The 15388-nt window shown below is 51.0% G+C and overlaps 3 non-coding genes and 2 pseudogenes across 3 annotated transcripts; all 5 read left to right on the top strand.

The window, feature by feature from the left end:
• The first annotated feature begins 1299 nt into the window (after nt 1-1299).
• On the top strand, nt 1300-1490 carry LOC130330394 (U2 spliceosomal RNA). The gene has a single exon (XR_008873560.1). It is a non-coding gene; the product is annotated as a U2 spliceosomal RNA (small nuclear RNA).
• Nucleotides 1491-3589: 2099 nt separating this feature from the next.
• On the top strand, nt 3590-3780 carry LOC130330401 (U2 spliceosomal RNA). Its single transcript, XR_008873566.1, has one exon. It is a non-coding gene; the product is annotated as a U2 spliceosomal RNA (small nuclear RNA).
• Nucleotides 3781-5862: 2082 nt separating this feature from the next.
• On the top strand, nt 5863-6014 carry LOC130330422 (U2 spliceosomal RNA; annotated as a pseudogene).
• Nucleotides 6015-11821: 5807 nt separating this feature from the next.
• LOC130330415 (U2 spliceosomal RNA) lies at nt 11822-11997 on the top strand (annotated as a pseudogene).
• Nucleotides 11998-14082: 2085 nt separating this feature from the next.
• LOC130330421 (U2 spliceosomal RNA) lies at nt 14083-14272 on the top strand. The gene has a single exon (XR_008873581.1). It is a non-coding gene; the product is annotated as a U2 spliceosomal RNA (small nuclear RNA).
• Nucleotides 14273-15388: the final 1116 nt, after the last annotated feature.

Raw genomic sequence — 15388 nt, 5'->3', positions numbered from 1 at the left:
CTTGTCTGTCGCTGAACAGTCGCTTTTTATGTATTCAGCACCTATGTATAATGTTGTAAAAATGCTCTAGAAGCTAAAGTCGCAGAAATGTCACACATATTTGGCCTGCAACTTTCTGTGCGACAAATTCAGACAGGAAAAATCAGTATAAATCCTTAGAAAATTATCCCCCAGTGTCTCCATCTGCTGGCGGTATTGAATAAGCATTGCTGCACTGATGGGGTATGCATTAGACGAAAAAAAAGAAGAAAAAGAAGAATAATACGCCCAGAAAAGAGGCGAAAAGGAGAAAAACGTAAAAAAACGTGAAAAAAAAGTAAGAGGAAGAGAAGGGAAAAAAAGGTGGAAATGGGTTTAAAAGTGATTTCGGCGGAGAAATATATATATATATATATATATATATATTATATATATATATATATATACGCGCACACACACACATATATATAAACGTATTCTCCGTTGAGATATTGCAGCCGCTGCTGTGTCCAGGCCCAGGAGCCTTAGCACTGTGCTGTGATGTCACTCAATACCACTGACATCACTAGGTGTAAACAACATCTCTCCTTTGCTGTGTATGTGACTATGGAGCTGTTTGGTGATGTCGTCTATTATGGCCTTCATAGAAGCAACAGGAGATTGTTGCATCCATCTAGAACCCTCAGAACTACAGTGCTATGATGTCACTCACTTCCACAGGCCTTGCAGAGCTGTAAACAACAACAACCCAGCTTTGTTGTGTATGTAACCATAGGGATTTGTGATGTCACCTAGAACCTTCACAGCAGCGACAGCTTTATGAGGAGCATCAGCACTGCTCTGCCTGAGCAGAACCATCACCGCCATAGGTTGTCAAATAACCCGGGTTTAACCCACACAGGTAAGTCCAATGGGGTGCAGGCATGTCCTCTATGCTTACAGCTTCCCGTGGGTGTTGGTTTGATACCGTTTGGGGACAGCCAAGGAGGCATCTGCAGGCAACAAAGGTAGGTGTGTGCTTGTGTGTGTGTTTCCTATGCAGATCCTAAGCCCAGTGTCACATGCAAGTAGGAGGAGTAAGAAGGGTTCCTGGCAAATCCGGGTTATGGATTGCATTTAAAAAGGCCCCGTGGGAGTGCAATGGGCCCCTGTCTTGCTGCTTAGCAATAATGGTATGGGTTTAGGTTCTGCTGTGTGTACTGGTGGTTGACTGCCCCCCAGCCCAGAGTGTGCATGGAAAATTGTCTGGCAGCCTCCCTGACAGCAAGCAGTGATAGTGCCCATGAAGGGCACCTTGTTGGGCCCGCCCCTTTCACGGTTATCGCTTCTCGGCCTTTTGGCTAAGATCAAGTGTAGTATCTGTTCTTATCAGTTTAATATCTGATACGTCCCCTATCTGGGGACCATATATTAAATGGATTTTTGAGAACGGGGGCCGATTTCGAAGCTTGCTTCCGTCGCCCTATGCATTGACCCGATATGGCAGTATCTTCGGGTACAGTGCACCACCCCCTTACAGGGTTAAAAAGAAAGATTCCTACTTTCATTGCTACCTGCTTGCTGGCTAGCCAGCTAGCCAGCCCTGTGGGCCTTGCTGCTGCTGCAGCCAAAAAACAAAAGGTGGTGCTGCTGCTGCTTCTGCTGCTTCTGCTTCTGCTTGTGTCTGGCCGCTGTTGGAGCGTCCAGGCACAGGACTTCTGCTGCTGCTGACTAAATGGCCTCCTTAATTGGATCATTTGAGTAGCCAGCACACCTGTGCAGGTAGGGCATGACATGATAGGCAGCTGCCTTGATAGCGGGTGGGTGCTGAATGTTCCTAATTGACAAAATAAGATTAATGCTTATGAAGAAATATAAAATCTCATCCCTTCCCCAATATCGCGCGCACACCCCTACCCCTTAATTCCCTGGTTGAACTTGATGGACATATGTCTTTTTTCGACCGTACTAACTATGTAACTATGTAACATAACATGGGGGGGGGGGGGGGGGGGTCTCCTGGCTGTTCACACAGGTGTGTCATTGCTGTACATTGACCATGCATTGCTTCTGTGGTATTGCAAAGGCAAAGACAAATGCTTCCAGCCATCCATTGCACTAATGGATTGGTCATCAGCTGGCTGTCTATGTCCCGCATCAATATAGACCAAAGTACAGAGGGTTAGGCTATGCTATTGTGCACCTACCTGATGCATCAGAAGGTGCGAGGCCCTTGCTAAATTCTGTGCACAGACTTTGAGATCTATACTTTAGACTGTATCTAAACCTGCTCCAACATGGACTGACATTCTGGCCTACTTTCAGCCGATGCGACTTGTCTGTCGCTGAACAGTCGCTTTTTATGTATTCAGCACCTATGTATAATGTTGTAAAAATGCTCTAGAAGCTAAAGTCGCAGAAATGTCACACATATTTGGCCTGCAACTTTCTGTGCGACAAATTCAGACAGGAAAAATCAGTATAAATCCTTAGAAAATTATCCCCCAGTGTCTCCATCTGCTGGCGGTATTGAATAAGCATTGCTGCACTGATGGGGTATGCATTAGACGAAAAAAAAGAAGAAAAAGAAGAATAATACGCCCAGAAAAGAGGCGAAAAGGAGAAAAACGTAAAAAAACGTGAAAAAAAAGTAAGAGGAAGAGAAGGGAAAAAAAGGTGGAAATGGGTTTAAAAGTGATTTCGGCGGAGAAATATATATATATATATATATATATATATATATATATATATATATATACGCGCACACACACACATATATATAAACGTATTCTCCGTTGAGATATTGCAGCCGCTGCTGTGTCCAGGCCCAGGAGCCTTAGCACTGTGCTGTGATGTCACTCAATACCACTGACATCACTAGGTGTAAACAACATCTCTCCTTTGCTGTGTATGTGACTATGGAGCTGTTTGGTGATGTCGTCTATTATGGCCTTCATAGAAGCAACAGGAGATTGTTGCATCCATCTAGAACCCTCAGAACTACAGTGCTATGATGTCACTCACTTCCACAGGCCTTGCAGAGTGTAAACAACAACAACCCAGCTTTGTTGTGTATGTAACCATAGGGATTTGTGATGTCACCTAGAACCTTCACAGCAGCGACAGCTTTATGAGGAGCATCAGCACTGCTCTGCCTGAGCAGAACCATCACCGCCATAGGTTGTCAAATAACCCGGGTTTAACCCACACAGGTAAGTCCAATGGGGTGCAGGCATGTCCTCTATGCTTACAGCTTCCCGTGGGTGTTGGTTTGATACCGTTTGGGGACAGCCAAGGAGGCATCTGCAGGCAACAAAGGTAGGTGTGTGCTTGTGTGTGTGTTTCCTATGCAGATCCTAAGCCCAGTGTCACATGCAAGTAGGAGGAGTAAGAAGGGTTCCTGGCAAATCCGGGTTATGGATTGCATTTAAAAAGGCCCCGTGGGAGTGCAATGGGCCCCTGTCTTGCTGCTTAGCAATAATGGTATGGGTTTAGGTTCTGCTGTGTGTACTGGTGGTTGACTGCCCCCCAGCCCAGAGTGTGCATGGAAAATTGTCTGGCAGCCTCCCTGACAGCAAGCAGTGATAGTGCCCATGAAGGGCACCTTGTTGGGCCCGCCCCTTTCACGGTTATCGCTTCTCGGCCTTTTGGCTAAGATCAAGTGTTGTATCTGTTCTTATCAGTTTAATATCTGATACGTCCCCTATCTGGGGACCATATATTAAATGGATTTTTGAGAACGGGGGCCGATTTCGAAGCTTGCTTCCGTCGCCCTATGCATTGACCCGATATGGCAGTATCTTCGGGTACAGTGCACCACCCCCTTACAGGGTTAAAAAGAAAGATTCCTACTTTCATTGCTACCTGCTTGCTGGCTAGCCAGCTAGCCAGCCCTGTGGGCCTTGCTGCTGCTGCAGCCAAAAAACAAAAGGTGGTGCTGCTGCTGCTTCTGCTGCTTCTGCTTGTGTCTGGCCGCTGTTGGAGCGTCCAGGCACAGGACTTCTGCTGCTGCTGACTAAATGGCCTCCTTAATTGGATCATTTGAGTAGCCAGCACACCTGTGCAGGTAGGGCATGACATGATAGGCAGCTGCCTTGATAGCGGGTGGGTGCTGAATGTTCCTAATTGACAAAATAAGATTAATGCTTATGAAGAAATATAAAATCTCATCCCTTCCCCAATATCGCGCCACACCCCTACCCCTTAATTCCCTGGTTGAACTTGATGGACATATGTCTTTTTTCGACCGTACTAACTATGTAACTATGTAACATAACATGGGGGGGGGGGGGGGGGTCTCCTGGCTGTTCACACAGGTGTGTCATTGCTGTACATTGACCATGCATTGCTTCTGTGGTATTGCAAAGGCAAAGACAAATGCTTCCAGCCATCCATTGCACTAATGGATTGGTCATCAGCTGGCTGTCTATGTCCCGCATCAATATAGACCAAAGTACAGAGGGTTAGGCTATGCTATTGTGCACCTACCTGATGCATCAGAAGGTGCGAGGCCCTTGCTAAATTCTGTGCACAGACTTTGAGATCTATACTTTAGACTGTATCTAAACCTGCTCCAACATGGACTGACATTCTGGCCTACTTTCAGCCGATGCGACTTGTCTGTCGCTGAACAGTCGCTTTTATGTATTCCAGCACCTATGTATAATGTTGTAAAAATGCTCTAGAAGCTAAAGTCGCAGAAATGTCACACATATTTTGGCGCACTTGCAACTTCTGTGCGACAAATTCAGACAGGAAAAATCAGTATAAATCCTTAGAAAATTATCCCCCAGTGTCTCCATCTGCTGGCGGTATTGAATAAGCATTGCTGCACTGATGGGGTATGCATTAGACGAAAAAAAAGAAGAAAAAGAAGAATAATACGCCCAGAAAAGAGGCGAAAAGGAGAAAAACGTAAAAAAACGTGAAAAAAAGTAAGAGGAAGAGAAGGGAAAAAAAGGTGGAAATGGGTTTAAAAGTGATTTCGGCGGAGAAATATATATATATATATATATATATATACGCGCTCACAGCACACACATATATATAAACGTATTCTCCGTTGAGATATTGCAGCCGCTGCTGTGTCCAGGCCCAGGAGCCTTAGCACTTGTGCTGTGATGTCACTCAATACCACTGACATCACTAGGTGTAAACAAGCATCTCTCCTTTGCTGTGTATGTGACTATGGAGCTGTTTGGTGATGTCGTCTATTATGGCCCTTCATAGAAGCAACAGGAGATTGTTGCATCCATCTAGAACCCTCAGAACTACAGTGCTATGATGTCACTCACTTCCACAGGCCTTGCAGAGTGTAAACAACAACAACCCAAGCTTTGTTGTGTATGTAACCATAGGGATTTGTGATGTCACCTAGAACCTTCACAGCAGCGACAGCTTTATGAGGAGCATCAGCACTGCTCTGCCTGAGCAGAACCATCACCCGCCATAGGTGTCAAATAACCCGGGTTTAACCCACACAGGTAAGTCCAATGGGGTGCAGGCATGTCCTCTATGCTTACAGCTTCCGTGGGTGTTGGTTTGATACCGTTTGGGGACAGCCAAGGAGGCATCTGCAGGCAACAAAGGTAGGTGTGTGCTTGTGTGTGTGTTTCCTATGCAGATCCTAAGCCCAGTGTCACATGCAAGTAGGAGGAGTAAGAAGGGTTCCTGGCAAATCCGGGTTATGGATTGCATTTAAAAAGAGGCCCCGTGGGAGTGCAATGGGCCCCTGTCTTGCTGCTTAGCAATAATGGTATGGGTTTAGGTTCTGCTGTGTGTACTGGTGGTTGACTGCCCCCCCAGCCCAGAGTGTGCATGGAAAATTGTCTGGCAGCCTCCCTGACAGCAAGCAGTGATAGTGCCCATGAAGGGCACCTTGTTGGGCCCTGCCCTTTCACGGTTATCGCTTCTCGGCCTTTTGGCTAAGATCAAGTGTAGTATCTGTTCTTATCAGTATACTTACCCTGGCAGGGGAGATACCATGATCGCTACGGTCTGAAGAACTCCAAGCATTGTGGTAGAGATTTTTGCGTAGTACGATTGCAGTACTTTTCGTTCTTATTAGAACCGCGCATTTCTCTAGAGCATACCACCTGAAGATCGTCGTCCTGCCTGCCTCGGAACATCTGAAGAAGGAGAAGATCTTGAAGACTGCAGCTTCCGGAAGAAGCCGACGAAGAACCTGGAAGAAGGGAATCGGCGGTGAATTCCGGAACAGCGGCGAAGAGGAAGGCGGCGCAGAATCTTTTCGTAGAAACTCGCTGCCTCTGGAGAAGGATTTGCATAGCTCCTCCCACCGGACCGGATCTGCATAGCTCCTCCCACCCGGGAAAGAAGACCTTTGCGAAGCCTCTCTCCACAAGCAAGCAAGGAAGCGGGAAAAGAGCCTGCTGGAAGAAGCCATGGCCTCAACCAGCAAGGTCCACCCAGGAGGCTGCAGGGCAAGGCCTGGAGGTCCAGCCCCAACCACAGCAAGCTTCAACCTCCACCACGGCAAGGCCGAAGGGCGGCAGAATTCCTAACCTGGAAGCTCCAACCCTGGAGCCCTGGATGAGGCAGACTGTTGCCTTGAAGCTCAAGCCCGTGGACGGACAGGGTGCCGGACATGTCCCACGACGTGTTCTTGCAAGAAGATGCTGGCGGATCAAGGCTTCCCCACGGCTGACACCCTGGGAATAGCAACCTTCTTTTCGGGAATCTTCTACATCACCTTTGCCACCATTGGGACCTGTAGAAGATACTGGGAGGTGGTGAAAGCGGCGAGTCCCGAATCCCTTCTCTCGCTTTGTGGGCAACTGCCTTATTCAAAGAGAGGAGAGGCGGGTGACGGTCTCAATGCGGAACCCACACACCCCAGGCACGGACATCTCGACCTTCCTGAAAGCGCTTCTGCACCGTGGTGAGGGAGCCCACCCGCATCCTGAACTCACTCGGATACTGGACCTGCAAGTGGTCTGTGGTCGTCAGACTCAACAAGAACCCCTGCCTTCTCCAGACGGACTACAGCACCTGCCAACGACATTTTCCTTGGGCAACTCCACAGGACTTTATCTTCTACCCGGACATGCCGCAGACTCTGCAGGAGATGTGGCAAGATGGGCCACGAGGGCAAGGACTGTACGGAGGATGCCTGCAGGTATTGCCGTGTGACAGGTCACACGACCAAGGACCAGCCCAAGAGCAAGACCTGCAACCTCTGCGGACTGGCAGCCCACAGCTACAAGGACTGCCCCCAGAGGGAGAGAACATGGGCATCTGTGGCAGCGAGAGCACCGAAGCGCAGCGAGAGCACCGAAGCCAGCCCAGCTCCGGAGCCAACACCACGGATGGCCAAGCCGACCAAGGAGGGTAAGAAGGCGAAAGCCACCACCCCTGCCCCGTCCCGCCCCTCCCCTGCCCCTCCCGCCCCATCCCCTGCCCCTCCCGCCCATCTCCTGCCCATCCCGTCCCACCCCTGCCCCATCCCGTCCCACCCCTGCCCCTCCTGCCCCATCCCGTCCCACCCCTGCCCCTCCTGCCCCATCCCGTCCCACCCCCGCCCCTCCTGCCCCATCCCGCCCCACCCCTGCCCCCCGTATCCCACCCCGCCCACCCCTGCCCCGTCCTCCCCTGCCCGGCCCACCCCTGCCCCGTCCTCCCCTGCCCGGCCCACCCCTGCCCCGTCCTCCCCTGCCCGGGCACTCTCTCCTGCCCCCCGCCCCACCCAGCCTCCTTTCTCTCCTGGCCCAGCAGCACCTAACCCCCCTCCAGCTGCTGGTGCCCGCCCTTCGGAGGACTTTCCTGTGCTTCCTCCCCAGGTACCATACAGAGGAAGAGGAAAGGAAGGGACAACGTATCAGAAGAGTCCCACAAAAGAAAGATAATCGAGACCTGCGAAACCCCTCAAGCTTCAGATGAGGAGGAGGAGATGGAGCAGGTCTGCGAGAGCCTTGAGGCTTCAGAAGGAGAGGAGGTGATGGAGCAGGCCCAAGTGGAGCAGGTCCAAGCAGAGCCAGTCCAAGCTCAATCTATGGAGGAGCTGCTGCAGGACCCAGAGGTTAAGAAAATCCTGGACACTCCGTCCAACACGGTCTACGACGAGTTCTTGGAAGGGCGCTACGAGAAGCCACAGGAGCCGACAGGCGCCAGAGAAGAGGACCCGTCCAACCAGACTGGTAACTAGTATCAGAACTAACCTCTCTTTTTTATTCCCATGGCTGATCTCAACATCTTCTGCATTAATGTGAGGAGTATTAGAGCTTGGTTTAGATTTCAGACTGTTCTTACGTTCTTAGATTCCAGAGGTGTGATGTTTACATGTTGCAGGAATGTGCTTTGTCTGCTTCTAGGTCTTACAACCATCTGGCCAGGCAGTGGCCTCACGGCCCTTCCTACTGGTCTGGAGGGGGCGACAATAGGTCTGCGGGGTGGCCATCCTGATCAGGGGAGGTAACTTTGCACTTGATTCCGTCGGGAGCTCGTCTGTGGCAGACTTCTTGTCGCAGACGGTTCCTGGGCGGGTGAGCCCGTGCGGCTCATCAACGTGTATGCCTCCCCTGAGAGGGATGTCCGACTGGAGGTTCTCCAGGCCCTGCTGGCTGAACTCGCCACCACTAGAGCAGTAGTGTTGGGTGGTGACTTCAACTGCCCCATTGAGGTGGACGGGCGCAGTTCTGGCACATCCGCCAACCTGGACGTGACGTCTAAACTGCTGATTGAGATGGTGACGGAGGCATCCTTGCAGGACGTTGTCGGGTCCATCGGGAACGGCTCCGTAAACTATACGTGGAGCCGCCCCGATGGCTCGCTCCGTTCTCGGATAGACTTCATCTTCACTTCGAGAGCAGTCAGAAAGGTGTCGTACTCTATGGTCCCCTGCTTCTTCTCTGACCACAGGGCCATTCGATTCCGGGGGACTCTGGGCCATGGATTCCCACCTGGCCCGGGCTCCTGGAAGTTGAATTGTGCCCTGTTGGAGCAGAGGGAGGTCATGGAGGAACTTAGGGATGCTTACCTTGTATGGCGAAATGACAAATGTCTGTTCAAGTGCATCAGCGATTGGTGGGAATATGTTAAAGTCGAATTCCGTTGTTTCTTTCAGGCAAAAGGCAGACAACAGGCGTGTGCGAAGAAGTGGGACTTGAGGAAACTGCAGCGCGAGCTGCGGTCCCTGCAGGACCTGCTCCAGTGTGGCTGGGACGTCAGGGAGGAGCTGGAGGAGACCAAAAAGGGCTTGAAAAGGCACTTTGAGGAGGAATCCAAGCAAATCGTCTTTCGTTCCAAGGTGGAGAACCTGGAGAAGGGTGAGAAATGTAACTCTTTCTTTTTCAGGAAGCTCCATGCCGGCCACACGCCCCTGACTGAGCTACGAGATGAGACCGGACACATGAGGAGCGGCAAGGAGGAAGTGATGGGGGTCGTCCACGACTTCTACAGCAACCTCTACGCCCCCAAGTCATCCGACCCCGAAGCCGCCGAGAGGTTCCTGTCAGGTGTCACTAACGTTGTTGATCCCGCAGGTGCGGCGGCTATGGACGATCCCTTGACGGTGGGGGAGCTGCTCTCTGCCGCTAAATCCTTTAAGCCCGGCAGGACCCCGGGCAGTGACGGTCTCCCGGCCGAGCTCTACGTAGCGCTGGGTGACCTGATCTGTCCGGACCTGTTGGAGGTGTACGAGGAGATGGTGGTGGGGGCAGAATGCCTCTGTCGTTGAGGGAAGGGATGATCACGATCTTGTATAAGCGGAAGGGGGAGAGATGTGACCTGAAAAACTGGCGTCCCATCTCTCTCCTGAACGTGGACTACAAGATCCTCGCCAAGGTGCTGGCCAACAGGCTGAAACCTGTCATGGGGCAGATCGTCCATCCGGACCAGACCTGCAGCATTCCTGGCCGCAGGATTGCCGACAGCCTTGCCCTTGTGAGAGACACGGTCCATTACATCCAGGACCGCGGGGGCCGCGCCGCCCTGGTCAGCTTAGATAAGGAGAAGGCGTTCGACCGTGTCTCCCACGCATTCATGGACAGGGTTTTGCGCAGGCTGGGTCTGGGGAAGATGTTTTGCTCTTTTGTTAACGTTATGTATTTTGACATTTACAGCACGGTGTTGGTGAACGGCTGGAAGACTGACCCCTTTCCTATTCTTTCAGGGGTTAGACAAGGCTGCCCTCTTTCACCTCTCCTTTTTGTTTGTGTTATAGAGCTCTTCGCTGAGACTATCCGGCAGAATGGAGAGATCAGAGGGATCACCGCACCAGGACCAGATCGCCACGAGGTCAAGTGCTCGCTCTACATGGACGACGTGACCGTCTTCTGCGCTGACCAGCGTTCGGTGACTGCACTCGTCCAGACCTGCGAGGACTTCGGCAGAGCTTCGGGGGCAAAAGTCAACTGCGGGAAGTCGGAGGCCATGCTCTTCGGGGAATGGCACCTGGCTTCTTCCGCCCCCTTCCCCTTTGCCGTTAAGCCGGACTTCATTCAAATTCTTGGAGTCTGGTTCGGGAAGGAAGGAGCGGCCCTTAAGTCTTGGCAAGACCGACTAGGAAGGATAAACTCAAAGATCGGACTGTGGAGCTCCAGAAAGCTCACGATGGAAGGCAAGGCACTTGTCCTGCGGAGTGAAGTTTTGCCTGTGCTCCAATATACCGCACAGGCCTGGCCTCCCCATACCACCGTTTGCAAGGCCATCACCCGGACAGTGTTTGGCTTCGTCTGGGGCAAAATGGACAGAGTCAAGAGGACCGTGATGTACAAGGAACCCCGCAAGGGTGGGAAGGGAATACCCGACATCCCCGCTCTGCTGAGGGCCTCCTTTGCATGTGTCACGGTGCAGCGGACTCTTGTAGAAAAGACTGGCTCAGCGGGCAGGTCCATGTCTCGCTTGCTTCTCATGCCCCTCTGGAGACAGCTGGGCTGGGACAAGTGGGACAGCTCCATCCCTTACAACTGGAACACTCCCTGGTTCTATGGGGATGTTGTCCGGTTTGTGAGGGAGCACCAGCTGGAAGGACTGAAACCAGACCTATGGAAGCCGAAGACAATCCACAAGCTCATCCGAGCTAAGGACTCGACCGAGCTGGTTCCGGGACTCCCCGCAGCCACTGCAGAGACAGTTTGGAACAATGTGGCCTCAAAGCGGCTTACCAATGGACACAAGGACTTGTCGTGGATGGCCGTCATGGGAGGTCTCTCTCTCAGGTCATTCATGCATGCCCGCAACCTGTGCAAGACCCGGTACTGCCCCCGTTGCCCCTACGTGGAGGAAACATCTTTCCACGTGTTTTGGCAGTGCCCCTTTGCACAGGGTCTGTTGGACGCCCTAGAACAGGAACTCAGAGACTCAGTGCCCAGGAGCTGCCTATCGTACCATTCGGTGCTTTACGGCCTGTTCCCTGGGACCCACGACGTGGAGGCCATCCAGGAGGCCTGGCGCCTTATGAACTGTTTTAAGGACGCAGTGTGGCTTGCCAGGAACCGCCTCGTGATCAACAGGGAAAACATGTCCGTCCGGGACTGCCGCAGGTTCATCAAGAACCTGCTTAGAGACTATTCCATCTTGGACAGCTCGGCCGTTGATGAGGAAGAAGAGGAGTGAAGACCCCTCTCCTTCTCCCATGTCTCCCTGAAGATACAGCCCAACAGTTTGGCCCTGTGATCCGCCCCCTCCCTACCCCCACATAGTCGCCCACACCCCTACCCCGATCACAGATTGTATTATTTGGTTTTTGTTTGATCTCTTGTGCCTTTATATTGCAGGATTGAGCTGAATGTTAGAGTAGCATGGTGTGCGATGTATAGCTTAGGGAACCTTTGCTGTGTATTGTACTATCATGCTTTGTGTGACTGTAATTTATTGTACGACTTGTAATGACTGAACGGAAAATAAAGCTCTTTCAATCAAAAAAAATCTGTTCTTATCAGTTTAATATCTGATACGTCCCCTATCTGGGGACCATATATTAAATGGATTTTTGAGAACGGGGGCCGATTTCGAAGCTTGCTTCCGTCGCCCTATGCATTGACCCGATATGGCAGTATCTTCGGGTACAGTGCACCACCCCCTTACAGGGTTAAAAAGAAAGATTCCTACTTTCATTGCTACCTGCTTGCTGGCTAGCCAGCTAGCCAGCCCTGTGGGCCTTGCTGCTGCTGCAGCCAAAAAACAAAAGGTGGTGCTGCTGCTGCTTCTGCTGCTTCTGCTTCTGCTTGTGTCTGGCCGCTGTTGGAGCGTCCAGGCACAGGACTTCTGCTGCTGCTGACTAAATGGCCTCCTTAATTGGATCATTTGAGTAGCCAGCACACCTGTGCAGGTAGGGCATGACATGATAGGCAGCTGCCTTGATAGCGGGTGGGTGCTGAATGTTCCTAATTGACAAAATAAGATTAATGCTTATGAAGAAATATAAAATCTCATCCCTTCCCCAATATCGCGCCACACCCCTACCCCTTAATTCCCTGGTTGAACTTGATGGACATATGTCTTTTTTCGACCGTACTAACTATGTAACTATGTAACATAACATGGGGGGGGGGGGTCTCCTGGCTGTTCACACAGGTGTGTCATTGCTGTACATTGACCATGCATTGCTTCTGTGGTATTGCAAAGGCAAAGACAAATGCTTCCAGCCATCCATTGCACTAATGGATTGGTCATCAGCTGGCTGTCTATGTCCCGCATCAATATAGACCAAAGTACAGAGGGTTAGGCTATGCTATTGTGCACCTACCTGATGCATCAGAAGGTGCGAGGCCCTTGCTAAATTCTGTGCACAGACTTTGAGATCTATACTTTAGACTGTATCTAAACCTGCTCCAACATGGACTGACATTCTGGCCTACTTTCAGCCGATGCGACTTGTCTGTCGCTGAACAGTCGCTTTTTATGTATTCAGCACCTATGTATAATGTTGTAAAAATGCTCTAGAAGCTAAAGTCGCAGAAATGTCACACATATTTGGCCTGCAACTTTCTGTGCGACAAATTCAGACAGGAAAAATCAGTATAAATCCTTAGAAAATTATCCCCCAGTGTCTCCATCTGCTGGCGGTATTGAATAAGCATTGCTGCACTGATGGGGTATGCATTAGACGAAAAAAAAGAAGAAAAAGAAGAATAATACGCCCAGAAAAGAGGCGAAAAGGAGAAAAACGTAAAAAAACGTGAAAAAAAAGTAAGAGGAAGAGAAGGGAAAAAAAGGTGGAAATGGGTTTAAAAGTGATTTCGGCGGAGAAATATATATATATATATATATATATATATATATATATATATACGCGCACACACACACATATATATAAACGTATTCTCCGTTGAGATATTGCAGCCGCTGCTGTGTCCAGGCCCAGGAGCCTTAGCACTGTGCTGTGATGTCACTCAATACCACTGACATCACTAGGTGTAAACAACATCTCTCCTTTGCTGTGTATGTGACTATGGAGCTGTTTGGTGATGTCGTCTATTATGGCCTTCATAGAAGCAACAGGAGATTGTTGCATCCATCTAGAACCCTCAGAACTACAGTGCTATGATGTCACTCACTTCCACAGGCCTTGCAGAGTGTAAACAACAACAACCCAGCTTTGTTGTGTATGTAACCATAGGGATTTGTGATGTCACCTAGAACCTTCACAGCAGCGACAGCTTTATGAGGAGCATCAGCACTGCTCTGCCTGAGCAGAACCATCACCGCCATAGGTTGTCAAATAACCCGGGTTTAACCCACACAGGTAAGTCCAATGGGGTGCAGGCATGTCCTCTATGCTTACAGCTTCCCGTGGGTGTTGGTTTGATACCGTTTGGGGACAGCCAAGGAGGCATCTGCAGGCAACAAAGGTAGGTGTGTGCTTGTGTGTGTGTTTCCTATGCAGATCCTAAGCCCAGTGTCACATGCAAGTAGGAGGAGTAAGAAGGGTTCCTGGCAAATCCGGGTTATGGATTGCATTTAAAAAGGCCCCGTGGGAGTGCAATGGGCCCCTGTCTTGCTGCTTAGCAATAATGGTATGGGTTTAGGTTCTGCTGTGTGTACTGGTGGTTGACTGCCCCCCAGCCCAGAGTGTGCATGGAAAATTGTCTGGCAGCCTCCCTGACAGCAAGCAGTGATAGTGCCCATGAAGGGCACCTTGTTGGGCCCGCCCCTTTCACGGTTATCGCTTCTCTGCCTTTTGGCTAAGATCAAGTGTAGTATCTGTTCTTATCAGTATACTTACCTGGCAGGGGAGATACCATGATCGCTACGGTCTGAAGAACTCCAAGCATTGTGGTAGAGATTTTTGCGTAGTACGATTGCAGTACTTTTCGTTCTTATTAGAACCGCATTTCTCTAGAGCATACCACCTGAAGATCGTCTCCTGCCTGCCTCGGAACATCTGAAGAAGGAGAAGATCTTGAAGACTGCAGCTCCGGAAGAAGCCGACGAAGAACCTGGAAGAAGGGAATCGGCGGTGAATTCCGGAACAGCGGCGAAGAGGAAGGCGGCGCAGAATCTTTTCGAAGAAACTCGCTGCCTCTGGAGAAGGATTTGCATAGCTCCTCCCACCGGGACCGGATCTGCATAGCTCCTCCCACCCGGGAAAGAAGACTTTGCGAAGCCTCTCTCCACAAGCAAGCAAGGAAGCGGAAAAGAGCCTGCTGGAAGAAGCCATGGCCTCAACCAGCAAGTCCACCCAGGAGGCTGCAGGGCAAGGCCTGGAGGTCCAGCCCCAACCACAGCAAGCTTCAACCTCCACCACGGCAAGGCCGAAGGGCGGCAGAATTCCTAACCTGGAAGCTCCAACCCTGGAGCCCTGGATGAGGCAGACTGTTGCCTTGAAGCTCAAGCCCGTGGACGGAAGGGTGCCGGACATGTCCCACGACGTGTTCTGCAAGAAGATGCTGGCGGATCAAGGCTTCCCCACGGCTGACACCCTGGGAATAGCAACCTTCTTTTCGGGAATCTTCTACATCACCTTTGCCACCATTGGGACCTGTAGAAGATACTGGGAGGTGGTGAAAGCGGCGAGTCCCGAATCCCCTTTCTCTCGCTTTGTGGGCAACTGCCTTATTCAAAGAGAGGAGAGGCGGGTGACGGTCTCAATGCGGAACCCACACACCCCAGGCACGGACATCTCGACCTTCCTGAAGCGCTTCTGCACCGTGGTGAGGGAGCCCACCCGCATCCTGAACTCACTCGGATACTGGACCTGCAAGTGGTCTGTGGTCGTCAGACTCAACAAGAACCCTGCTTCTCCAGACGGACTACAGCACCTGCCAACGACATTTTCCTTGGGCAACTCCACAGGACTTATCTTCTACCCGGACATGCCGCAGACCTGCAGGAGATGTGGCAAGATGGGCCACGAGGGCAAGGACTGTACGGAGGATGCCTGCAGGTATTGCCGTGTGACAGGTCACACGACCAAGGACTGCCCCAAGAGCAAGACCTGCAACCTCTGCGGACTGGCAGCCCACAGCTA

This window comes from Hyla sarda, unplaced genomic scaffold (genome assembly GCF_029499605.1).
Source record: "Hyla sarda isolate aHylSar1 unplaced genomic scaffold, aHylSar1.hap1 scaffold_335, whole genome shotgun sequence".
NCBI lineage: Eukaryota > Metazoa > Chordata > Amphibia > Anura > Hylidae > Hyla > Hyla sarda.
The sequence above is the reverse complement of the archived record's forward strand: the minus strand, read 5'-3'. Positions and strand labels throughout refer to the sequence as shown.